Here is an 8137-nt window from a genome sequence, read left to right on the forward strand (position 1 = left end):
GCTTCAATCTCACATTTTTCTCTTCATTGAGAATAGAAGTCCTTTAAAGTCTCATACAGAGTCCATTGGAAGGTTTTAATCTATGCAGACCTGATCACTGGTTCACTTTCATGAAATGTAATGTTTTTATTTAAACTAGGGAATTATATCACAATCTTATTATAGATTTGAGAAAAAAAAGAGATCACCTCACTTCTAGATCCTTTGCCTTTAGGCAGATAAATTTCTTTGCATTATTCACAGGAAGCTAGTCATTAGCTTAACTGACCAGGATTTCTTATTCTTTTGCTAGCATTTTCTTCCACCCTGTCCTCTCCCCACCCTCCATATGCATCAATACATCTTGGAAAAATCCCTTACTAAAATGGCCCACAGGTTTCTTCTCATTGGCTGTGTTTTCTCAATGTTCAGCTTTTTTCTCTGCTTACAGTAGGAAGGTTGCCTGATCTGAGTGTTTCCAGATCTTAAGTTTCTCCTCTTGCTTTCAATCTGTTTCTATTCTAGATTTCATTTTAAAGAGAGAGGAAACAGAATCATTAACTCATTCCTAGAAGAATCCAGCATTGATCAAAGTAAATTGGTACAAACTCATGGACCTTCCTGGCCAGCAAACCTCCTTAGTGGACTTAGAGAGCAAAACTGGGTCATAGTTTTCAGATCCTAAGTAGGGGAAGCACAGCAAGAGAAGGCATTATATGAAGAAAAATGTTCAAATCCAGAGTTCCAATATGTTTTATTCAATATGACCCTGATAGGAATTAGTTGTCTTGTCCTGACTTGGGGAGCTTGATATGTGAAGCACATGGACAAACTGGTCAGGTATTGAAAATCCACAGTAGGTCCATGGAGGGCAAATAAAAGGGGTAAGGTACTGGGAATTGTATCATAAAATAATCAGTGGGAAGGAACTCGGGATGATTAGACTGGAGAGGATATTTTCAAATATTTGCAGTATTGCTACGTGGAACAAGGATAAGGCATATTGTACTTAACTTTAGAGAACAATCAATCAATCAATTAATGAGCAAATATTTATTGAGTAACTAATTGCCAAGCATTGTGCCAGGTACTAGGGAAACTCTCAAGGAGCTTATATTTTAATAATAGTAGTAAAGCAATAAGGTAGATGTTACAATAGAAGATCAAGCCTCCACTGCCATTTGGAAAATTATGAGATAATTTCCTTGAATACCTTTCTTAAATGCAGAATCTGGGAGGAACTCTCTCCACTGTCCACTCTCCATTCTCTCCAGCTATATAGAAGGATATATAGAAATGTGAGGCATGAAAGATTATAATTGAAGAGAAGTTAAGATCTGGAATTCAAGATTTTACTAGAGGAAGTCAAGTGTTGTGCATGGGAAAGGGAAAACAGAAAAAGAAAGTGATCAAAAGAAATAATGTATGTAAGGTACTTTGCTTTGTGAGGGGAAATTCCACCTGAGTGATCAAAAGAGAAACTGAGTCAGAACTCTGAGTCAACACTTTTATTAAAGAGAACTGATCCCCTCCAACAGAACACACCCTTAGACCTTCCTCAGGATCTGAGATGTTGACTCTTTCCATGACTTTTTGATAGGACTAGATAATTCAAACATTATAATTTAATTGGTTGAAATATGATGCATATACTGGAATAAACTAGAATAAACAAAAGTAAATGTCATCAGGATCACAAGTTAGGCAAGGTTGAAATATTTCCCCTGACTTGGTGGTTGTAAAACAATGGACTACTCCCAACTAGGATTGGTTCAGCTAGGCTACTCTTATGGTTGAACAAGAGGAGATGATATAGCTATACATCTGCTCCAGGAAAAACATCAGGGAGCCCTGTCATACCAGGTCCACCACTGAGGATTTTCCATACCATGTTACCACCCATACATAGTTTGAGTAAAGAATTGGAGTAAAACAGGGTAGGAATATATTGTATCAGTTCTTGTGGTTTAATAAACAAGCAGTAATGAAAGTTTAAAGTATATTACAGGCCTTTCTTATTTGAATCTATATTTTCATGTATCTTATACATAGTATTGATTTATATTATATATATATATATTGCTTATTCTTATACCTATCATGAAATGACAGATTAAATATTTTATTAAATGAAAATGTATTCTTGATTATTGATAATCACTACTTCTTATAGCCTCATAATGAATTGACTAATATTGTTTATAATACAATCAACTGACTAATCAATTAACTAATACTGATTAGAATTTAAGTAAAGTTCTAACATATTGAATCAACTGTAAATATCAACTTTCTCAATATCAAAGTACTAAAACAATTTTTTAGTGTATTCATATTTTTATAAATATGTTTTATTTATAAATATCATGTGAGTATGCTTTATTTAGTAGTAGTGCTGGTGGTGGTAGTGGTGGTAGTAGTAGTAGTAGTAGTAGTAGCAGCAGCAGCAGCAGCAGCAATGGTAGTAGCAGCAGCACTAGTAGCAATAGCAATAGTGGCAATAAAAGCAGGAATAACAGCAGCAACAGCGGAAGCAGAAGCAGCAGGGCAGCTGGCAATGTTGGAATCAGAGGGACCTGAGGAACTTGACACTAGCTGTATGACTCTGGGTAAGTCACTTGACCCTGATTGCCTTTCATCCAGGTCCATCTCTAGTCATCCTGGTTCATATCTGAACATGGTATCCAGATGACTCCAGAGAAACAAGTGAGACTGGTGAATTAGCCCAGCACCCCCTCACTCAAATCCAATTCAAGTGCTTTTCATGGCATCTCCTCCCTGATGTCATGAACTTCTTCAAGAACAAAGGACAAACAACTATAGCACTAGTAATAATAATAATAGTAGTATAGTAGTAGTAGTAGTAGTAGTAGTAGTAGTTGTAGAAGGAGAACAATATTTACAGTAGATGCAAAAGTAGAAAGATGATGGCAACATAAATTATTATTGAATCTTTTTCAGCTTGACATTTTTTATTTCTAAATATGGTGTAGATTGATATGAGTCTTGTAGCCATTATTCCTTTTTACCTCCATTCCTTTTGGTTTGGGAAAGGCAAAATTATTCAATAGACAGGTCAGTGTATGGTGGGAAAAGGACTGGCTTTGGATTCTAAGAAACTGTGTTTAAGAGTAAGGACTCTGACACTTTATGATCAAGGGCAAATCACTTGAACTTCTCTGAGATTCATATATAGGAATACAAAATTATAAGATAAGATGAAAAGGACCATAAACTTCTAGGTTTAGAGCTGGAAGAAGAAACTTCGAACTCTAATATAACTTAAAGCAGTGATATAGATGATGATGTGTGATGGGTTTGATGACAGGAAGACCTAGATTTAAAATTTTCCTATGGCATGAGCAAAAATTTTAGGTCTCTGAGTTTCAATTTCCTCATCTGTAGAATGTAGCATATAATATCTATAGTATCTATCTCATTAGGTCATTGTAATCATGAGAAAATTCAATATCTATAAATTGTTCTATAAGTGTCAGATACTATTATTACAAGTTATATTATTTGAAAGAGTATAACATTTCAAATTGTAGACTCACCCTCTCTGTTCCACATAATTTTTGTTGTCTACCTACCAGCCTTACAAAATATTAGCATCAAATTAAAAAATGATTTCAAATGACAGTGCTTTTCTCTTCTCTAGGTCTTAGATAAAAGCCTCACACTCCTCTCTTTCCTGAGACTATGACCAGAGCTCTTGCTTCCCAGGAGTCATAAATGCCAGTAAGCTATTATTCCTTTTTCACTCTGGGACCCCCATCTAAGAACGTATATAAGCAATACAGGGGAGTCCTGCACCCAGCGCCAGGGAAGTGTACCTATAATTTCCTTCTGACCACTTGAATCACTCCCCTTCTATTTGCTGAGAGCTCTGGAAACTTTTGCCACCCCCATGAGACAGTCCCTCCATACTGACTTCCTACATTGTCTTGGACTGAAAAATTGTTTCACCCCAATCTTTTGTTGTTTCTGCCTCTCTGGAATTCAATTTGAGAACTTGTTGGGTTTTTTCATTGTTTGAGGGGAATTTGGAAGAGTTCGAGTAAATTACTGTTATTCTGCCAGTCTGGCTTCATTCCCTTCCTCTAGTTAGTCTTAAAGGATAATCCTTGCTATGGAGCTCAGAAGCTAGTGGGAAAAGAAAATATATAAGAAGTAGCTGTAAAGGGATCAAGAGAAGGAGGGAGGGGCGGGGATAATAAAGTCTAGGAGTGCAACCAAGTATAAAATTATTCAAGTTTTCTTTAGTACCTTTCTAAAATGGAGAATCTAGAAAGAAATCTCTCCATTGTTTACTCTCCATCTTCTCCAACAAGAAGAGAGAGGGAGATCCCAGGGGCAGGCACTATTGTCCCACTGTCTACCTATCTGTCAGTCTGTCATCTGATTGTTTCTCAGGTCTCACATGTATGTAAAGTTCTACTGGGTGTCATTAGGGGATAAATAAGTATAGTCTTTGATGACACTCCAGTGTCTACATAGGATCAAGTATATACCATCCCTCCACTCTGAATCTGTTGCTCTGCCTGTTTGTGTTTTTCCCCGCAGCTCTATAGAACCAGATGCTCCCACATAGGTTACCCTCTGGTGTCTACCCTTCTCTTTCTTTCCTCTGGGATATTGTCTTCCCATGTAATATTGTAAATTGCTTGAGGGTAGAGACGTTTTCTTTTTTACTAATAGCATCCCCAACACCTAGCTAAGTTCCTTTCACATAATAGATACTTAATAAATGTTTATTGGATTTGGAAATATTATTTACTATGTATTATTTATACTGCTTGAGTTATAAACACCAGTCTTTTTCCATACCTACCATCCCAGCCTGCTGTGGTTTAGAGGGTTAGTCTCAGATGATTTTCATCAGTTGCCTTGAGCTCTTTAAAAGGAGACTACATCTTAGAACCAGGAAAAATCTTATTATGATGTTTACATTCCATAGCTTCAATAGCCCCCCCTCCCTTTTTCCTGTGGTTTACTTTGATTCTTAGAGGTTCTTTTGAGGGGGTCCCAACATAATAGGTGAAATAAAAATAGCCAGCCTCCAAAGGTTCAAGGTCAGGTTGTCATTTTGCTGGTGGCTCAAACCAGAACTTTCAAGGATACTTAGTCACTTTGGGGGACTGAGAAAGGTGCACATGGGACTCTTGGTACAAAGGACAACAACTTTGCACTATGATCAAGTTATCAAAAAGTAAATTTTTTTTTCACCATAACAACTTATATTTCACAAAGGCAATAGAAGACAGTACCTCAGGCATAAGGCATCTAGAAAAATTCAGAACCTAGGAAAATGTCTGTTTTCTAGAAAGCATATGGTGATACATGGACTAGTTAAATGTATGCTCTATAGTCCCTTGAACATTTCCTTTCTTCATTTTCCTTTTTTATTTTAGAATCTATTGGTGAATAAGTCAGAGGACAAGAGGGGCCCTGGTAGTCAAGCATTTCCTTCAGGGACAACCTTTTAAGCTCATGTACACTGGCTTGGCTAGATATTCCTCACTTTATCAATTATGGTCTGGACTAAAGCCTCACGCATTCCAAGCTTTATCATTTAGTAATTTATTGATGACTTGGCTTCATCCACATCACTGTGGAACTATTGCAGATGTATTTTTGACTTATCTGTCTAGCCCAGTCTTATATGATGCCCTTGTTTACTTGTCTAAACAAACCAAATAATGTGGAGTTTGAAACTCCTCCAGACAAACATTTGGTGTGGTCTATTCATGTGTCAGAGGAATTATAGGCTGTCTTCAATAACTCTTTCAATCTGATCATAGATGGAGAATTGGAAGGGATCATAGTTTCATAGATCAAGAGTTGGAAAGAATCTCAGAAATCCTCTAGTTTAATACCTACATCATATAGGTGAAGAAACCAAGGTTAAAGGAGATTTGACCTGTGTCAGACTAGAGAACGATCAAGTGTCAGAAGAAAGATGTAAACTCAGGCCCTTTGACTCCAGATCTGATGCTTTCCATTGTGCCAAGGAACATTGAACATTATCTCATCTGAATTTTTTTAAATGAGATAATAGAGGATAGTATGGACTGTGCATATTATCAAGCACCCAAATTCTTGAAATATTATGTTCCCAGTAAATTATTGTTGAATTAATGAAGGTATGAATATAGGCATTTCTGACTGAAAAAAGGATAAAATTTCATTTGAAAATAACATTCAAAACTCATTTTAATTCAACAATCCTTATTCACAGTCCTTAATATTCTGTAAGCTGGTGTGTGTGTGTGTGTGTGTGTGTGTGTTCATACATGTATTCCCAGCTTTTAGGAAGAAAGTGATAAATCTCAAGAAAACAAACACATATCTAGATGGAAGGAAGAAAGAAAAGATCTTCAAAGAGAGGTGTCTAAATTAATTCATATTATTTGGAACTTCCTTCATCTTCTCAATCTTGATGATGAGACTCAGTGGATGAGCAAGAACTTTGAGTATATAGTCTATTTAAAACTTGTATAGGATGCTCAGAATCCCTCAAGATTCATAGAAAATGAATCATATAATCCAACTAGGCAGGTCAAAGACCTTGAATCCATGTCAGATATGAAACATTTGAAGGAGATATAGATATTTAACCAGGACAAGAGAAAGCTTAGAGAGAACCTGATAATTGTTTTCAAGCACTGAAAGGGTTATGAACAATTTTCAGATGAATATACAGTTAGTTAAATGAAAAAAATTATTAGTGATGAGAGAAATGCAAATAATAGCAACTCTGAGGTATCACCTCACACCTATCAGTTTGGCTAAAATGACAATAAAAACCCTGAAAATATTCAATATTGGAGAGGATGTGGGAAAACTGGAACACTAATGCACTTTTGGTAGAGTTTTGAACTGAGCAATTTGGAACTATGTCCAAAGGGCAATTAAAACTGTACATACCCTTTGATCCAGCAATATCACTACAAGGGCCATATCCTAAACAGATCATAAAAAGGGGGGAAAGGCCCACATGTACAAAAATATTTAAAGTAGCTCTTTTTGTGGAGGCAAAGAATTGAAAACTGAAAGAATATCTACTAATTGGGGAATGGCTGAACAGGTTGTGGTATAAGAATGTGACGGAATACCATTATTCTGAGAAAAATAATGACAGGGCAGACTTTGGAAAAGCGTGGAAAGACTTGCATGAACTGATTCTATGTGAAGAGTAGAACCAGGAGAACATTGTACTTATTAATGGCAACATTTTAGTATGATCAAGTATGATGGAAACAGCTCTTCTCAGCAGTTCAGTGACCGAAGACAATACTGAGATTGTCCTTGTTATGGAAAATGCAATCCACATTCAGAGAAAAAACTGTAGTCTGAATACAGACCAAAGCATACTGTTTACTTATAAAAACTTCTTTTTTGTTGTTTCTATCTCATGATGTTTTCCCTCCTTTAGCTCTTTTCTTTTACAACATGCCTGATATAGAAATATGTTAAGCATGATTGTACTTCTACTTGATTACTGCCATGGGGAAGGAGGAAAGAAAGGGTGATGGAAAAATGTGGAACTCCATGCTTGCAAAAAGATGAATGTTGAGAACCATCTTTGCATGTTAAAAAAAATAATAAAAGAAGAAAGAAACAAAGGGTGATATAAATGGAATGAGTTTCATTCTGTTTCATCCTGAAGGACAGCATCAGGATATTTGGGTGGAAAAATACAGTCTCTTTTAGGCATACTGTCAGGGATAAAATCAAATATATCAACAAACACATAAACTCTCCCTAAAGAATAAAGATTTTCAAAAATGGAATAGGCTGCTTATGGAGGGGATGAATTCTATCTCATTGGTGAACCTAAAGCAGAGGCTGGATGACACCTTGTTGGCTAAGGTTATGGTGAGGACTCCTTTTCAGGTATGGAATGGCCTAGGTATCCCTTGGTATCACTTTCAGTTCTAAAATTTTATGATGTTGTGAACTCCTTCACTATATAAATTGAGTTCCATGCAGTGTCTTGCCCAAAATTAAATAGCTAATTAGGGCAAAATTTAGACTAGACTATTTACTGCCATTTCCCTTTTTCTTGACCTATTCTAGGCTTTCTTTTGCCTTACTAGGTCATAAGAGTAGACTCTGACATGTTAGAAAAATGTCCAGATTCTAAAGTGAAAAT

At 36.2% G+C, this 8137-nt stretch overlaps 1 long non-coding RNA gene across 1 annotated transcript; it reads right to left on the reverse strand.

The window, feature by feature from the left end:
• Positions 1 to 366: 366 nt before the first annotated feature.
• Positions 367 to 4895, reverse strand: LOC141517760 (uncharacterized). The gene is made up of 3 exons (XR_012476978.1): positions 4814 to 4895; positions 1193 to 1253; positions 367 to 500 (listed from the first exon to the last, which is right to left on the reverse strand). It is a non-coding gene; the product is annotated as an uncharacterized LOC141517760 (long non-coding RNA).
• Between the last annotated feature and the right edge of the window lie 3242 nt (positions 4896 to 8137).

Source organism: Macrotis lagotis, chromosome 1 (genome assembly GCF_037893015.1).
Source record: "Macrotis lagotis isolate mMagLag1 chromosome 1, bilby.v1.9.chrom.fasta, whole genome shotgun sequence".
NCBI classification, from domain to species: Eukaryota; Metazoa; Chordata; class Mammalia; order Peramelemorphia; family Peramelidae; genus Macrotis; species Macrotis lagotis.